Below are 15,721 nucleotides of genomic sequence, written 5' to 3'. Positions count from 1 at the left end.
TTAATGTTGGACTTCTTGTCAAATTGTTTATTTCACTAACAGTGTCTCTTTTTTTTAAGATTTTATTTATTTATCTTTAGAGGGGAAGGGAAGGAGAGAAACATCAATGTATGGTTGCCTCTCGTGAGTCCCCAGCTGGGAACTGGCCTGCAACCCAGGCATGTGCCCTGACTGGGAATCGAACCACGATCGTGTGGTTCACGGGCCCATGCTCAATCCACTGAGCTACACCAGCAAGGGCTAACAGTGTCTTTTTCAACAAAAAAGAATGAATCCATTTTATATGCAGTTACTTCACACGCATCCACTCTGGGGATTGGCTGTAGTGCACCCGTTTCTGCTGAGGGTCTCTGGAGCCTCCCACACCCTTGACTACACTTCTCCATCGGGGGGCTGTCAAGATTAAGGATGGTGAGATATGCATTACTTACTCGCAGCCTCCAAGTTATCAATGGATTGATGAGGAGGATCCATTTTGGTTTTTAAGACTATTCTAGTTTTTTTAAAATGTTTTATTTATTTATTTTTAGAGACAGGGAAAGGGAGGAACAAAGGGAGAGAAACATCAATGTGTGGTTGCCTCTCATGTGGCCCCCACTGGGGACCTGGCCCACAACCCAGGCATGTGCCCTGACTGGGAATTGAACTGGCGACCCTTTGGTTCACAGCCCACGTGCAATCCACTGAGACACACCAGCCAGGACAAGACTATTTTAGTTTTGACCTGATCCTACAGGAAGGTCTTGAATTCCTCCAAAATTGGAGAGAGGGTGTTCAGAGAAGGGGTTCGTGTGTGTGCCGAGCCTGATGGAGGTGGCATCTCAGTCTCCCATTTGCTGTATTGATAACATGCCACTTGGGCAGCATTTCTTGGGCAACAGCCTGGCGAGAATCCTTTTGTTACATTCCAGTTAGAACAATGGTTCTTCTCTACTCAGCCCACCACAGAGAAGCTCGGTTGAGTGAGAGAGAACATTACCACACATGTACGTGAAAGAAGAAGAAAGTGGAATTGAATACTGTTGCAACATGGGGTTAGGGTGGTCTTCACCCAGAAGTTTTATAGATTTTTAAAAAAGATTTTATTTACTTACTTACTTTTAGAGAGGGGAAGGGAGGGAGAAAGAGAGGGACAGAAACATTAATGTGTGGTTGCCTCCTGTGTGCCCCCTACTGGGGACATGGTCTGCTACCTAGGCATGTGCCTTGACTGGGAATCAAACCAGTGACCCTTTGGTTCTCAGGCCAGCATGCAACCACTGAGCCACACCAGCCAGGATACCCCCAGAAATTTTAAAGTCTCTGGTCTCCACATTTTCACTATCGCCTACATGTACCCAGAGCGATCCTTTTAACCATAAACCAAATCACCTCTCTCTTATGCTCACAGTCGTCCTCCAAAACCCTACCTGATGTGGTTCCAACACGTCTTAGACCATCTCCTCTCTCCTTTGCATGATCTGCTTTGCTGATGCTGATTTCGTATTTTCTTGACTATGCCAAGAATGTTCCTATGGTGGAACTTTAACATTTGCTGCTCCCCCTGCTTGAAAATCTCATTTTCCCAGAATCTCATTTGGCTTAGGCCTCACCTCATTTAGGCCTCTGTTCCCTAGTTATGTTGATAAAAGGGACCCTGTGGGCTGTCCTGCTTAATACAACTGCCCCGCCCTATTACTGTAACCCAACATCCTGCTTTTCTGTATTAAAATGCCCATCATCACTGAGATAGCAAACAGTAATTTTTTTGCTTATTGCTTGTTTTCCTCCCCTGAGACTTTCTCTTTTGTTTCAATGTGTGAATATAAAAATATGGTCCAAGCAAGCAGGATACAGCATTCAAGTTGAATTCAAAATACTACACTATGTTTCAATGACTAGTGGACAGACATATCAAATTTTAAAATCAGTGAATAATGGAGATGAACAACAAAGAAAACAAAACTGCAAAAAAGTGAGGCAAAAATGAAGAAACAGAGCTTTCCCATGACCCTTCTAAAAATGTGTTTTTAATCGACGCAGACCATTTCTGAGTTACCAAACAGATCTGTAACGGCCGCTGAAGTCTGGGAACGCAGCATGAGACCGACAGGTGCATAAATGGAAACTAGTTCATTCAACTTTAGGGAACAAGGGAATATTATTTAGGCTGAAACTCAAAAAGGTAAATGCAGTCAAAATAATGATCAATACAATAAAGTACATACTTTTTTTAGTATAAATATGGTCCTGGGAATAAAAATTATTCTGAGAATTTGCCAGATATTTACATCACCAAACACAAATTTCAATGTGTATGATATTAACGCATAAAATGTAGTTAAAAGAAATAGCCACTTATTAGTCATTTTAAAGATTAGCATCAGTTGTTTTACTGCTCCAAAGCCAGGGTTGGGACTTCAGCTCTTCAGAAGGACCTCACCACGGGGGGCTTATGATGTGGAACACAATGTGTACCGCGCCCATCTGGCACAGGAGCCGCATGCAAACCACTTCCCGGACAGTTTGCCAAGCACCAATTCCCGAGTCTCTAAATAACTTGGGTACTTTCTATCTATTCTCTCCTTTGAACTGATGACCTTTTAAAACCTTTAGTAAAAACAGCCCTCAAAGAAGAGAAAATGTGTGTGAAATTTGAAAGTTATTTTGGAAAAATACAGTTAAAGGAAACATGCAACTCTCAGCAGAAATACTATTTCAGAGAAAGGAACCCGTAAAAGCACTTTCTTAACTGTGGCTTTGTTACTCTGCAACGGTCTCAGGATGGTGAGTTACTCCTGTATTTCATACTGATGAGCATTAAAACGCAACAAGAAACACTCTTCAGCGAACCCAAAGTTAACCTCCAGGTGAACATGAAACCATAAAATCTAAGGATGTAGAGAACAGCATGTATGAACTTTAACTATTTATAATTTAAAACTATTTCAATACTGACCCCGTATCAGACACCGCCCCAAGTACTTGTATGTGTATTTTCATAAGTAACTGAGTATTAAAAGGAATTCTTGAGGCCCTGGCTGGTGTAGCTCAGTGGATTGAGTGCCTGCCTGCGAACCAGAGGATCGCGGTTCGATTCCCAGTCAGGGCACATGCCTGGGTTGCAGGCCGGTTCCCTGCAGGCCAACTCCCAGCAGGGGGCGCACGAAAGGCAACCATACATTGATGTTTCTCTCCCTCTCCTTCCCTTCTCAAGATAAATAAATAAATAAAATCGTTAAAAAAAAGGAATTCTTGAGTTGCTTTCAGAATTTCTTGATATTGACTTAAAATGGTTCACAAACTTCTGGTTCTTCTTGTTACAAAGGCATTAAGGCAGTACGTGCTGGCAAACAACTCCACCACCACCATGTATCTAGTAAAAGGTCAGTCTTATTTCTCACACACCCTCCTCTCCAAGGGTTAACTACCTTTAGCAATCTGGTGGACCTTTCTAGAGCATTTTTTAAAAGATTTTATTTATTTATCTTTAGAGGGGAAGGGAAGGACAGGAGAGAAATATCAATGTATGGTTGCCTCTCGTGTGTCCCTGCTGGGAACTGGCCTGCAACCCAGGCATGTGCCCCGACTGGGAATCGAACTGCGATCCTCTGGTTCGCAGGCCCGCCCTCAATCCACTCAGCTATATGAGCCAGGGCCTCTAGAGCATTTTTTAAGTTTTCTTTCAAAAAAGGAATGACATTTCACATATTATTCTGCAATGAACTTTTCTTCCCTCTGTACTTCCTGGAACACCCCTCCCCCCACGTCAGTGTACACACAATTCCATGCATTATTTCACTATTCCCTTCCTCCTGACAGACATTTAACTTAGATTGCACATGGATCTTTCCATACCCAGGGGGTGTTCTTATAGGTACACTGCCCAAAGGGAGATTCTGATTTAAAGCAGACACCCATTTTAAATTTGGATAGTCAATGCCCAAATACCTCCAATTCCCACTGAAGTAAAACAGCGCCCTCACTTGGTATTAGCAAACTTTCCACTTTTTTTTGTGGTCAATATGAAGAAAAAATGGTATCACATTTTCATTATAATTTGTCTAAAATAACTTTTTAGATTGATTCACTTCATTACACTCTGCAGGATATGCGTTCAGGTTTACTAATGTGAACAAAAATTACTTAAAATGTAGTCAACACAGTGCATCCTTTATTCACTGTGCATCTCCTCAGTGTCCATGATGGGCTCCCCATAACCCAGGGAAAGAGCTGAGCCCGAAACACAGGCAAACCTGTTCTGCAGGAAAGAATGGCAGGCCTCTGTAGTGGAGCGACGTACAAGTTGCTCCGACCACACGAAGGTAGTGGTGACGTTACCAACCTTACGTGCCTTGCTGGCCAGTATAAGTTGCCAAAGAGCTCCGCTGAGGGCCACCATGTGAGAGGCCAGGGCCTTGGTCTTGGGACACTGGTCGACAGCCCTCAGAGATGCCGAACTGACAATCAAGGAGGAGCATTTGAAAAGGAGAAGGCACTGTACAGAACATGTCTGCACACACCCAGGGGAATGTCAGGCCTCTCTGCTGCTAGGGCGCTCGACAGGTCTGGAGAAATGCAGTGGCTTAAGCACTTAGCACAATGCAGACAGGTGGTCAATGGATATTTCCTGAATAACACTTGTGAGTGTTTAATAGGTGGATTACAGTACTTTACTTCTAAAAAAAACTTGCCGTAGGCACACTGTAGCTGGTGTGTGTGTAGGAGAATTGGAAACACTTCTTAGGCTATCCAGGGAGCGGCATAAAAAACACTGCGTATTGAGAGTGCACTGTAGGGTGGCTGAAAAACAGGTCTCCTGTCACCTGGCTCTGCCACTTAACTGTATGACCTTGGGCAAGTTTCCTAACTTGCCTATGCCTCAGTTTCCCCTTGTGTAGAATGAGGACGACAGTACGGACTAAGTTTGTTGTGAGGATTCAACGTGCCCGGCGCACAAGAAGCCCGCGCTATGGTAAGTTCATGCAAACTTTGGCAGCTATCATCCTAATGGCATCATCACCACCCAAATCTTCTGTACCTCTGAAAAAAGGAATAAATAAAATGTACTGGCTATTATACTGGCTAGTTAATTGGCTATTTACCTAGGGTAAATAAATGGTAACTAATAGCCTGCTAATACATAAAGAAAATAAATGCCCCCAAATATTTTAAACTTGCTTATTTCTTAAATAAGAAATAACTTGTGATTTGCAGATATATCCTGATAACAAATGCAAATTATTTGAGTTTCAGCTTAAAGTTGCTGATACAAAAAATATGGATTTTGGTTTGAAACTCTTTGCTGTATCATTTCAATCAGTCTAAACAGTAAATACTCTTTCTGTTATGCAGTGAAATGAAATACCCCTGGAACCTTTGGAGTCTTATTTTTTTAATATGAGGAACTTTAATATTGAAAGAGAGCTATCTGGGGAGTTTTTAGGGGTGTTTCTACGGACATGAGTACAAGAGTGACATCTGAAATTATCTGTTATAAGAAGTGTACTGTGAAATGGTAACTAATCTGAGAATTTTACGGGAAGTTAGGACCGGAGCTGTTTTACACCCATTATTGTTATCACCATCTGGGATAAGAACAAACCACAGGGTGGGAGAAGTATTTTGAAAAATGAGCTCATTCACTGGTCTGAAGTAGGCTGTGTTCATCTTCTTACCGGATTTTAAGTGCCCATTTAGGGTGAACTGAGCTGATTCAGCCTTTTACTTGAAAAGCAGAATCAATCAGTCTGTCTACATAATAACAAAGTTTAAGAAAAGAAACTATCTCTGAAAATACTTTTAACTCTTCTTTCTAGATTTTTTCCATTTGTTCAAAAGTTTAGGTATTTATTTTACCTTGAATTTTTTATAACTTATTTATAGGTTTAAAGTTTCCCCAATGACTACTTCTTGTTTTTTTATTTGAATTATTCTATTACACAATTATTTTTTGTGATTAATAAAATTTTTAAAATCATTGTTCAAGTACAGTTTTCTGTCTTTTACTCCCATCTCAGCCCACCCCCAGTGCTTATCACCTCCCTCCCATTTCCACCCCTGTTAGTTTTTGTCCATGTGTCCTTCATACTCATTCCTGTGAATCCCTCCCCTTTTCCCCTGAAATTCCCTCCTCTCTCCCCTCTGGTTCCCATCAGCCTGTTGTCTATTTCAGTGTCTTTGGTTATATTTTGCTTGCTTGTTTGTTTTGTTGTTTAACTTCCTGTTAAAGGTGAGATCATATGGTATTTGTCTTTCACCACCTGGCTTATTTCACTCAGCATAATGCTTGCCAGTTCCATCCATGCTGTTGCAAAGGGTAGGAGCTCCTTCTTTCTTTCTGCTGCATAGAATTCCATTGTGTATATGTACCATAGTTTTTTGCTCCATTCATTTACTGACGGGCACCTAGGTTGCTTCCAACTCTTGGCTATTGTAAATTGTGCTGCTATGAACATTGGGGTGCATATGTTCTTTTGGATTGGTGTTTCAGGGTTCTTGGGATATACTCCCAAGAGTGGAACTGCTGGGTCAAAAGGCATGTCCATTTTTAGTTTTCTTAGAAAATTCCATACTGCTTTCCATAGTGGTTGTACCAGTCTGCAATCTCACCAACAGTGGACTAGGGTCCCCTTTTCCCCACAACCTCTCCAGCACTTGTTGTTTGTTTTTTTGTTTATGATAGCCATTCAGACCAGTAAAGTGGTATCTCATTGTGGTTTTAATTTGCATCTCTCTGATAGCTATCGATATTGAGCATCTTTTCATGTGTCTCTGGATCCTCTGCATGTCCTACTTGGAGAAGTGTCTGTTCAAGTCCTTTGCCCATTTTTTAATCGGGTTGCTCATCTTCTTTGAGTGGAGTCGTGTAAGTTCTTTGTATATTTTGGAGATTAAACCTTTGTCTGTGTTATCATTGGCAAATGTTTTCCCATACAGTTGGTTCTCTTTTTATTTTAATACTGTTTTCTTTAGCCATCTATTACACAATTATTATTAAAGGAACACACACACTCATTGTAAAAGGGAAATATAGACAATACAGAAAATTAAGCAGCTAAGAAAGGAAAGATACCTTTACTGCTTCTCCCCTCCACTATGCCAGTGACCATGAGAAACTCTTTGGGTGTCACCAGATTTTTTTCTTTCTCATACGTACACATGTACATGCCTGAGTATCCATCCTTACATATAACATTATTTTATTCTACATACTCTTCTGAGACTTTGCTAGTTTCTCTTTAAATTTCTCTCCTACTGATGTCTTTCCATGTTAGTAGAAATGGACTGACATCAACCTTTGTAGTACCTGTATGCAGGGGTGTCCAACCCACTGCCCATGGGTGTCATGTGGCCCAGGATGGCTGTGAATGCAGCCCAACACAAAATTATAAATTTACTTAAAACATTATGAGATGTTTTTATAAGTATGTGTTGCAATATATTTAAGGTGTGGCCCAAGACAGCTCTTCTTCTTCCAGTGTGGCCCAGAGACGCCAAAAGCCGGGACACCCCTGCTACACCATGCCACAGGTCTAGTACCTCTTAGTGTGACCAACTATTGGCAGCAATAATCATGTTTAGAGGACATCAGTGAAAAAAAGTGTCTTCATATAAACTACATTTCCTATGTAAAACCATACTAAGAAGTTCCCAACAAAGGTAAATTGAGAAATAATCAGTTAAATCTAGCAAAACCATATAAAACACTTCAAGTTTCAATGCTAATAGCACTAACATTCAGTAGATGTCCCATTTTTCCACCAAAATTCACTGATTTCTCCATTTACAGTGCATTAGAAAAAGATGGAAGTCCTTTACCTGAAGTCCCTCCTTACTACCACCATGACCACCACCACCATGATCACCACCACTACCACCACCACCACCATGACCACCACCACCACCACCATGACCACCACCACTACCACTAGTACCACTGGATTGCTTATTTCTACTAAGAAGCCCAAGTTGATGAGCCATTAAATATATCACTCAGGTCTCTGCATAGATTGCTGGAGAAAATCTTCATTCTTGGCAGCAAACTATGCAATACTATAACTTTTCAAAGTGATCACTGATTCAGTAGTCAGAGTCAAAGTTGCATTTAATATAGTATTTCATCTAATGACTGCCAATTTTGCATATGGAAACAACTCAGATTTGGGAATCAGAAGGGTTTGTCTGCATGATAAAAAACTACTCACTTCTTAAAATTCGGCTAACACATCGCCAAGTCTCCTGTTTCCTCCTGGGCACAAATGACAGCTCCTTTTTTTTGTCTCTCCCATCACATCACCTAGGACCCTTCTATGTGTCTTGGACGCCCTTTTATCATGGTGTCATGACAGTTCTCTAATTTATCACTCTCACCACCAAGCCGACTTTAATGCCTAAGAAAATGCTATAAAATCACACATGGGCAAAAGACCCACTTGAAGTGCAAGATACCCTACAGGACTGAATACAACAGTGTGAGAAGTTCATTAAGATCGAAGATCCACATTGCAACTAACCTTTTAAAAAAACGACCACATGTTGCATTTTGGTGAACTACCAAAGAAGATGAAAAATTATCTTAAAAAGCTATTGAAACATTCCTCCTTTTTCAATTATATATCTATGTGAGACCAGATTTCCACCATACAATTAAACTATAAAACAACATATGGAACAGAGTAAAGACATATGCAGATATGAAAATCCACCTGTCTTCTATTAAGCCATATATTAAAGAAATCTGCAAAAATGTTAAACAATGCTGTTTCTCTCAGTATTTTCTTTTGTTTTGGCAGGTAGTTATTTTTCACAAAAATGTTTTTATATCAAAGTGAATCCAGTACACTATTATTTGAAATAAATCAATGAATATTTTAAGAATTTCTCAGTTTTAACTTCTAATACATTAAAAACCTCTACATATAACCTTTATAAATTAAAAAAAAAAAAACCTTTAGGATCTTCAATTTTGAAAGGGTTCCGAGACCCAAAAGTTTGAGAACCACAACACTATAGTCTGAAAAGCATTTAACAATCAAAATATTGCAACTGGAGGGACAGATATTAGCAAAACAATAGGGGCCAAGATCAGGTTTCAATAGATCAAGAGAGTGCGGGAAGTGACAGAGCAGCCAGAGCACAGACTTCTTTTCCTGCGGGAGGAGAAGGGAGAGACTGGAGAGTAGGCAGGAGAGATTCAAGGGGAGGAAGAGGTTTTAATGAGATACCAGAGCGCACTTCCAGGCAGAGGAAGAGGCACCACAGAGAGCAAGCAGTTCAGGACAAAAGTGAGATAAGGGTTCTCCAAAGGGCAAAGTCAAGAGGTGGTGACAGAGAATGGAACAAAGGAGGCAGCAAGGACGAAGCCTGTGCCTGGAACGCAGCCTTAATCCTGTCCTCTGATGACACGGTACAGCTCTGGGTGCCCCCTGACACCTGCCTGCCATTCACTGGGTGCACACTCTCCCCTGCAAGAACTCAGAGCACGGGGGAGACCTGTTCAGCAAAGCCGGGCTTCACTCTCATTGACTGTCAGCACAAAAATGTTCTAGATTAGTCTGTTTCTAAAAGGAGGGACAGGAGTAGGTAAGGCCTAACATAGGGTCCTTTTCAGATTCAAAATTCTACAGCTCAAAATCCTATAAAAATCATGCAGCCAGGTCACTGCGAAATAACTGGTGCCATTTACTAAGAAGAAATTAAGGACTAAACCCATGAGGTCGCATGGGGGTCTGATTACTCGACCCTGGTTATTGAGCGCCTGTATCAAGTGTTCATTGTTTCTAAGCTAAAAATTGGGAGAGAGCCCGACAAAAGCTTTTCCCCCCCGGAATCTGTGGATTTATTTGACAAGTCTTTAAAAAGCATAAAAATTAAATTACTCTTAGTTATACATCAAATAAATTGACTTAACTTAAAAAAATAAAAATGCATGAGATAAGGATCTACCTGGGAATTCTGGGGCACAGAGCCTCTGGCCAGATGAAACTCTACTAGTTGCTGGAGGCACCACAGAACTGGATGGAAAACCCCTTTCTTCAGGCGATTTATAATCTGCATAACTGAGGCGTCATGACTAAATTGCATTTAAAGGCATATCTAACTTTTGCTGTGAAAAAATCCTAAAATCTCTTTATCTCCAAATGCAATCAAATTTTCCCATCACCTTACAATTTCATTAAAGAATCCTTAATCCTTTATTTGTTATGCATTATTTCACTACTAGTCCCCCAGAACATAATAAATAGCCTTAAAACTTAAAATTAGCCCTGGCTGGTGTGGCTCAGTGGACTCAATGGTGGACCACAAACCAAAGGGTTGACAGTTTGGTTCCCGGTCAGAGCACATGCCTGGGTTGCAGGCTGGGTCCCCAGTAGGGGGCACTCAAGAGGCACCCATACATTGATGTTTCTCTCCCCCCTCTTTCTCCCTTCCTTCCCCTCTCTAAAAAGAAATAAATAAAATGTAAAAAAAATTTAAATTAAAGTATAATCACATCAAATTTCCAGAGGTACTTTGTGTTCCTTTCTAATTGAGCTTTGTTTGATAACAGTAGCTTACTGTTATCAAACAGTAGTGTGATAACAAGAGCTTACAATTTACCATTCTGAGATTAGTAAAGAGTATTTTTGCAAAATGAATGACAAACCCTTAAAATGTTCACTGCAGAACAAGAGTATATCCCACATGTGTGTTCTACACTGCTTTTCTCTTAATTCAGCAACATCTGTGCATTTTTGCATTTTCATATCTTAATGCTATTGGCAACACCTGTAGTAGTGTAATGGAGTCAGAGTTTAAATGATCAAAAGAGAAATAATTCTTCAGGCTGAGTCAGGCATGACAGGCTGTGTTGGCTGGTCTGGTGTGAGGGAATTCATAAGGATATTCAACTCTACTAACACAACATCTAGTAGCTAAATTTTAACAATAAATTCTGAGGAAACTTCGGTGATGTTTACTTTCCTAAGACTTGAAAGAGGTTAATTCTACTTTCTCAGTGTCGAGGGTATTTTTAACTGAGGTTGCTGCATTATTTCTAGTCCAGGCAATTAAATGTAAATTACTCAGAGCCCTCTGGACTTCTGCCTCAGAGAATGATACCTGGGCAGTGCTGGGTGATGCCTTTTTTGAAGATCATCTAAGAGACACACAGAGGCAAAGCCAAGTCCAACAATACTGGAGAAAATCTAAGGACTTCATTTCTTAAATGTTACCTTATTGTGCTTCTTGCTCTGCTTATTGATAAACATAAAATTAATTCCCTGTTGCAAAAGTCTTGTAGCTAATCATGTTCTCAAAAGAAGGCAGTTTAATTCCTTATACAATAATAGAACCTTATCTGGTATAGTAATGAAAATCTGGCCCTGGCTGGTGTAGCTCATTGGATTGAGCTCGGGCCTGTGAACCGCACAATCACGGTTTGATTCCCAGTCAGGGCACATGCCTGGGTTGCAGGCCAGTTCCCACCCAGCAGGGGACTCATGAGAGGCAATCATACATTGATATTTCTCCCCTTCTCTCCTTCCTTTCCCCTCTAAGGATAAATAAATAAAATCTTTAAAAAAAATAACTGCATTATTTTCTTAAAAAAAAAATCTGGCAGAACCGTTTTTGTACAGCTGTGTTCTGAAGGATGTTGGTACTGTATTCTCTCAAGGGTATTGAAATCTAAGTCATTTTCTCATATTATTAATAGATGGCACTATATTATTAATAATAGCCCTAGAACTAAAATATGAATTATTAAGAAATACTTAAATTTATGACTAGAAAGTTTATACAGCAGCTAAAATTACATTTTTCACACCTCTTACTAACTATATTATAGAAAATATCTACAGATACATAAGCTACTCTAGGAAGACCTAGGGCATTTCAGTTAATACAAAGAGCCTTTTTTTGTTTTTAGAAAATAACCATAATTCATGTTATGTGAATAATGATTATTTTTGTTTCCATGGCTTATGAAATAAAATTTAAACTTTGTGTATATTTCACATAAACATATATATGTACACACATAAACACACACATACTATGTGAAAGGCTTAGGGGCACTTACAGAACGTCACAGAGCAAAAAGAAAAGGAAGGTGGGCCTGCGGTATGAAGACGAGGCAAAGAGAATGTGGAATGTAAGCTCTAATTTAGGAAAATTAGGCAGGAAATTTGGCTTTGAGCTGCCTAACGGCCAAAACAAAATAATTTAATAATACTGGTTACATGGAAAACAGAAACAAATACACATGCAAGTTCCTTAATAAAAACAAACAAAATAGTGCCTGTCATTGTGAATGAAGAGAAAGGTTGTTTCTGTGTCTTCACAGAAGAGTCCCTAACCAGAGTGTGAGAGCAGCAAGACCGCACAGCAAATGCCCCGGCCACCTCCTGGGATGGTGTCGATGTCTGGGGAGGCCCCACACCCCTCCGGCGTCATGCGGGAGAGGAACCTGGGCAAGGCAACGCCGAAGGGGCCAGAAATGTGGCCCGAACATGCAGCCTTCTGGCAGTGGAGTGTAATTGAGGGACATAAATGAACATGGAGAGGAATAAATGGACCATGTGCCCACTTCACTAGCTTCTAAGTGTTCTGTTTTTTCCCACTGAGTTTTAGGTAAAAGCCGATTCACGAACAGTCTGAAATTACAGTCTTCGGTAAGCCGTCTGTGACACGGTCCAAGGGCAAGTCTTTAAAAACTAATGGTGCATCCCTGGAAAGCAGGAGGCGAAGGACTGTCTTCCGGTGCTTTTGGGGGTTTATTCAATATACAAATAAACAAGCATTCAAGGGTCTAAGGTTTTTCAGAACAGAATATGGTCACAAAGAATAGGGACTTGAGTTTTGTTTCTCTTGATTTTGGATTATTATAGTACTGGTTTCCCAGAATCACCCGGAGAACCTGTTAAATGCAGCTTCCCAGGCACCATTATATGCTGATGTAACGGCTCTCAGGTGGAGCCTGAAAGTAAGGTAATTCTGTTGAAGACAGTCCAGGAACTATACTTAGGGACCATTATTCTCCAGAGTGAGTGAGCTCTCAGTACTTGCTTTTAAATTTCACCTTCTTAACTGTGTGCTGTTCTCCTGTTGAATATTTATATCTGTGAGCTCCTTTCCAACACACTGACAGTTGCCAAGTCTCTGAACTGTGCAGTCAGCCAATTTTGGGCCTGTTTTGTGTCCCCTCTCTGAGGGCTCTCAGCATCTTGTTGGTCATGGTTCACAGTTACATTTCTCCTGAACAGCCCTTCCATTCCCAGCACAGGGACAGCGGAATTTAGATATTGCCACTCTGCCCCTTGCTACACACTGGCTGCCGAGAAGTTTAAAGAAATTTATGGCTCACCTTAGGCAGGTACATAGATTTTCTAAACTCACCTTGACCTTGTCTTTCTTTCCTACTCTTACTTCCCGTGCCTCAATTCCCTCACTGTTTTTACATTTTGTATTTACTTTCAAACCTGCTTCAGATTTTCTATGGAACAAGGCCAGTGTGTGTGGAGTGTGTATGGAGTATGTGGGGGGTGTGTGCGTGTACAGAGATGGGTAGAAGTAGGTTTACAGTTGTTCGTATGGGAACTAATATAATAATTAACAAATAATACCAAAATAAACTCTGTGTTTCATGTACTCACAACTGTAAACCTACTTTTGTCAAACTCTGTATGTGTAAATGGGTAAATAAATTAACACAAGTTGGACATTGGATGGCCAAAGCAATGAACTATGGAAGGAAGGTTTGGGTTTTTCCTTGAAGCTGCAATTTACTGTCATTTAACTAATACATATCACAATCTAATTCTCCCCAAATTTTGATTTACATAATGCTTTCTTAAAGATTTTTTTTGAGAATTAATGGGTTTGAAAGCACTTGGTAATTTGTAAAGTGTTACATATATTTAAAAAGGGTGATTACATTATTTCTTTAACTGTGCATTGCTATCACCTCCTGCTTTAATATGAATCAGCAAGTGAGTTTTGGTCAATGACGAGAAAAAATGCCTATCAAATTTTATGGGCATGTGTTCTAACCCATTTCTATTTTTAGGTAGAAGATATTACAAAAAGTTTTGACAGTTGACAGAAAAGCGATTATGTGAACAAGATTAGAAAATGCAAACTTTTTGTATCAATCCTTCTTTCAACGAATTTACAATTCATAGTTCAACCGCTCAGCACTCCATTTACTGCCCAGCCCTGTCCCTGGCACGTAATTCTACTCTAGCACATGGCACAGCAGCCTGGATTTACCTTTACAATTGCCAACCTTATGAGACTCTGGACTTCTTCTGGACATCATCTCATTTATTATCGTATCCACAGGGCCCAGCTAGTACTTGACACACAGTAGGTGTTCCACAAATGTTATTAAATGCATAAACAAACACAGAAGAACAATCGCTGTCTGTCAATCAGAAAAAAGACTGGAACATTGGTATTGTGCATTCAGTTTAGACACCTACTTCCTTAGCACTGAAGCAGGATCCGAACTGTCCAGTGATTCAACCCTAGGAAGCGAAAGTGGACATGCAGCAAACTAAGGTGACTTGAGGATCCGAGGACGCTGCCCGAGGAGGAGGCAGTCTTCCAGCAAAGGGAAAAGACAGCCCTGCCAACACGAGCAGCTTCGTCCCTGGAACTTCAGGAGGCGTGTTCACACAGCAGTGACTGGGGCTCGAAGGAACGCCTTGCTAACATTCAGTGAGGGAAGTCCTAATACAAGTGCTTCCTCATCTCCACTAAGTGACAAAGGCCCATTTGCACCCAGAGATTTCCTTAGAGAACAAATGACTGGGAATGTAACAGCTACATTAACTCTTAATGTCAATTATCTGCATGAAAAAATTTGATAAATACAATTTTTAACAAAAAGAATATAAACCAGAATTAATGTGGTGTGATCTTAAAAAATTACAGTATTCTAATATGCCTCATCTATAGCACAAGATAATGTGCACCTGTGCACATGGATGGTACAACAGAATCTTTTTCTCACACGTCTTCCTGTTTTAACTTCTGGGTGATGTACAGCAGAAAGAGACTAAAACAAAAAATCTATTGAGGGTATAAAAATACATGGAATGCTCACAGAATATAATTAATTCAGTAAGTGCTTGCCAAAATGCTCAGGAACACAGAAGACGTGAGCATGTGTAGCGTAACGCCACCGCTCTCGGGAAACTAAGTCTAATACAGAGTTTACTACAAGGTACCCACAGAACTGGGCGAAAATAAGCAAGGATATCACTGAACTTGTCGTGAAAAGAAAAATGTTATGTAACTATGACCAACTGATTTTTCTTTTTTACCAGAACAATTATCTTCAACAGATTTAAATACTATTTTTACTGACTACTTGGAGGTTGAAAATTTGTAACAAAATGTACCTCAAGCTATAAACATTTTGAGAACCAAAACTACTCTAAAAAGGAAAATAAACATGTTACTACATTTTAAAATTGTTTAAATTTTTCATTTCAAAATGATTATATGCTATACAGATATAAAAATCTTATTGTTAATATATGCAACATTGTTTATAAAAGTTTTAACTGCTCTAGACTTCTTTTCTTGCTTTGTCATAGGCAAGACACCTACAATATGCAGATACTGATCTTTATGTTATAAATAAAATTTACTGTCCTGGCTGGCGTGGCTCAGTGGATTGAGCACCAGCCTGGGAACCAGGGGGTCGATTCCCAGTCAGGGCACGTGCCTGGGTTGCAGGCCAGGTCCCCGA

General features: G+C 40.2%; 1 protein-coding gene across 3 annotated transcripts in view; it reads right to left on the bottom strand.

Annotated features, from left to right (window-relative positions):
• The window catches only part of WDR7 (WD repeat domain 7), a 291,523-nt gene that overhangs the window by 63,638 nt on the left and 212,164 nt on the right, over window positions 1-15,721 (bottom strand). The gene's annotated exons all lie outside the window — the stretch shown is intronic.

This window comes from Sturnira hondurensis, unplaced genomic scaffold (genome assembly GCF_014824575.4).
Source record: "Sturnira hondurensis isolate 20B ecotype Veracruz unplaced genomic scaffold, ASM1482457v3 Scaffold0001872, whole genome shotgun sequence".
Classification (NCBI taxonomy): Eukaryota; Metazoa; Chordata; class Mammalia; order Chiroptera; family Phyllostomidae; genus Sturnira; species Sturnira hondurensis.
The sequence above is the reverse complement of the archived record's forward strand: the minus strand, read 5'-3'. Positions and strand labels throughout refer to the sequence as shown.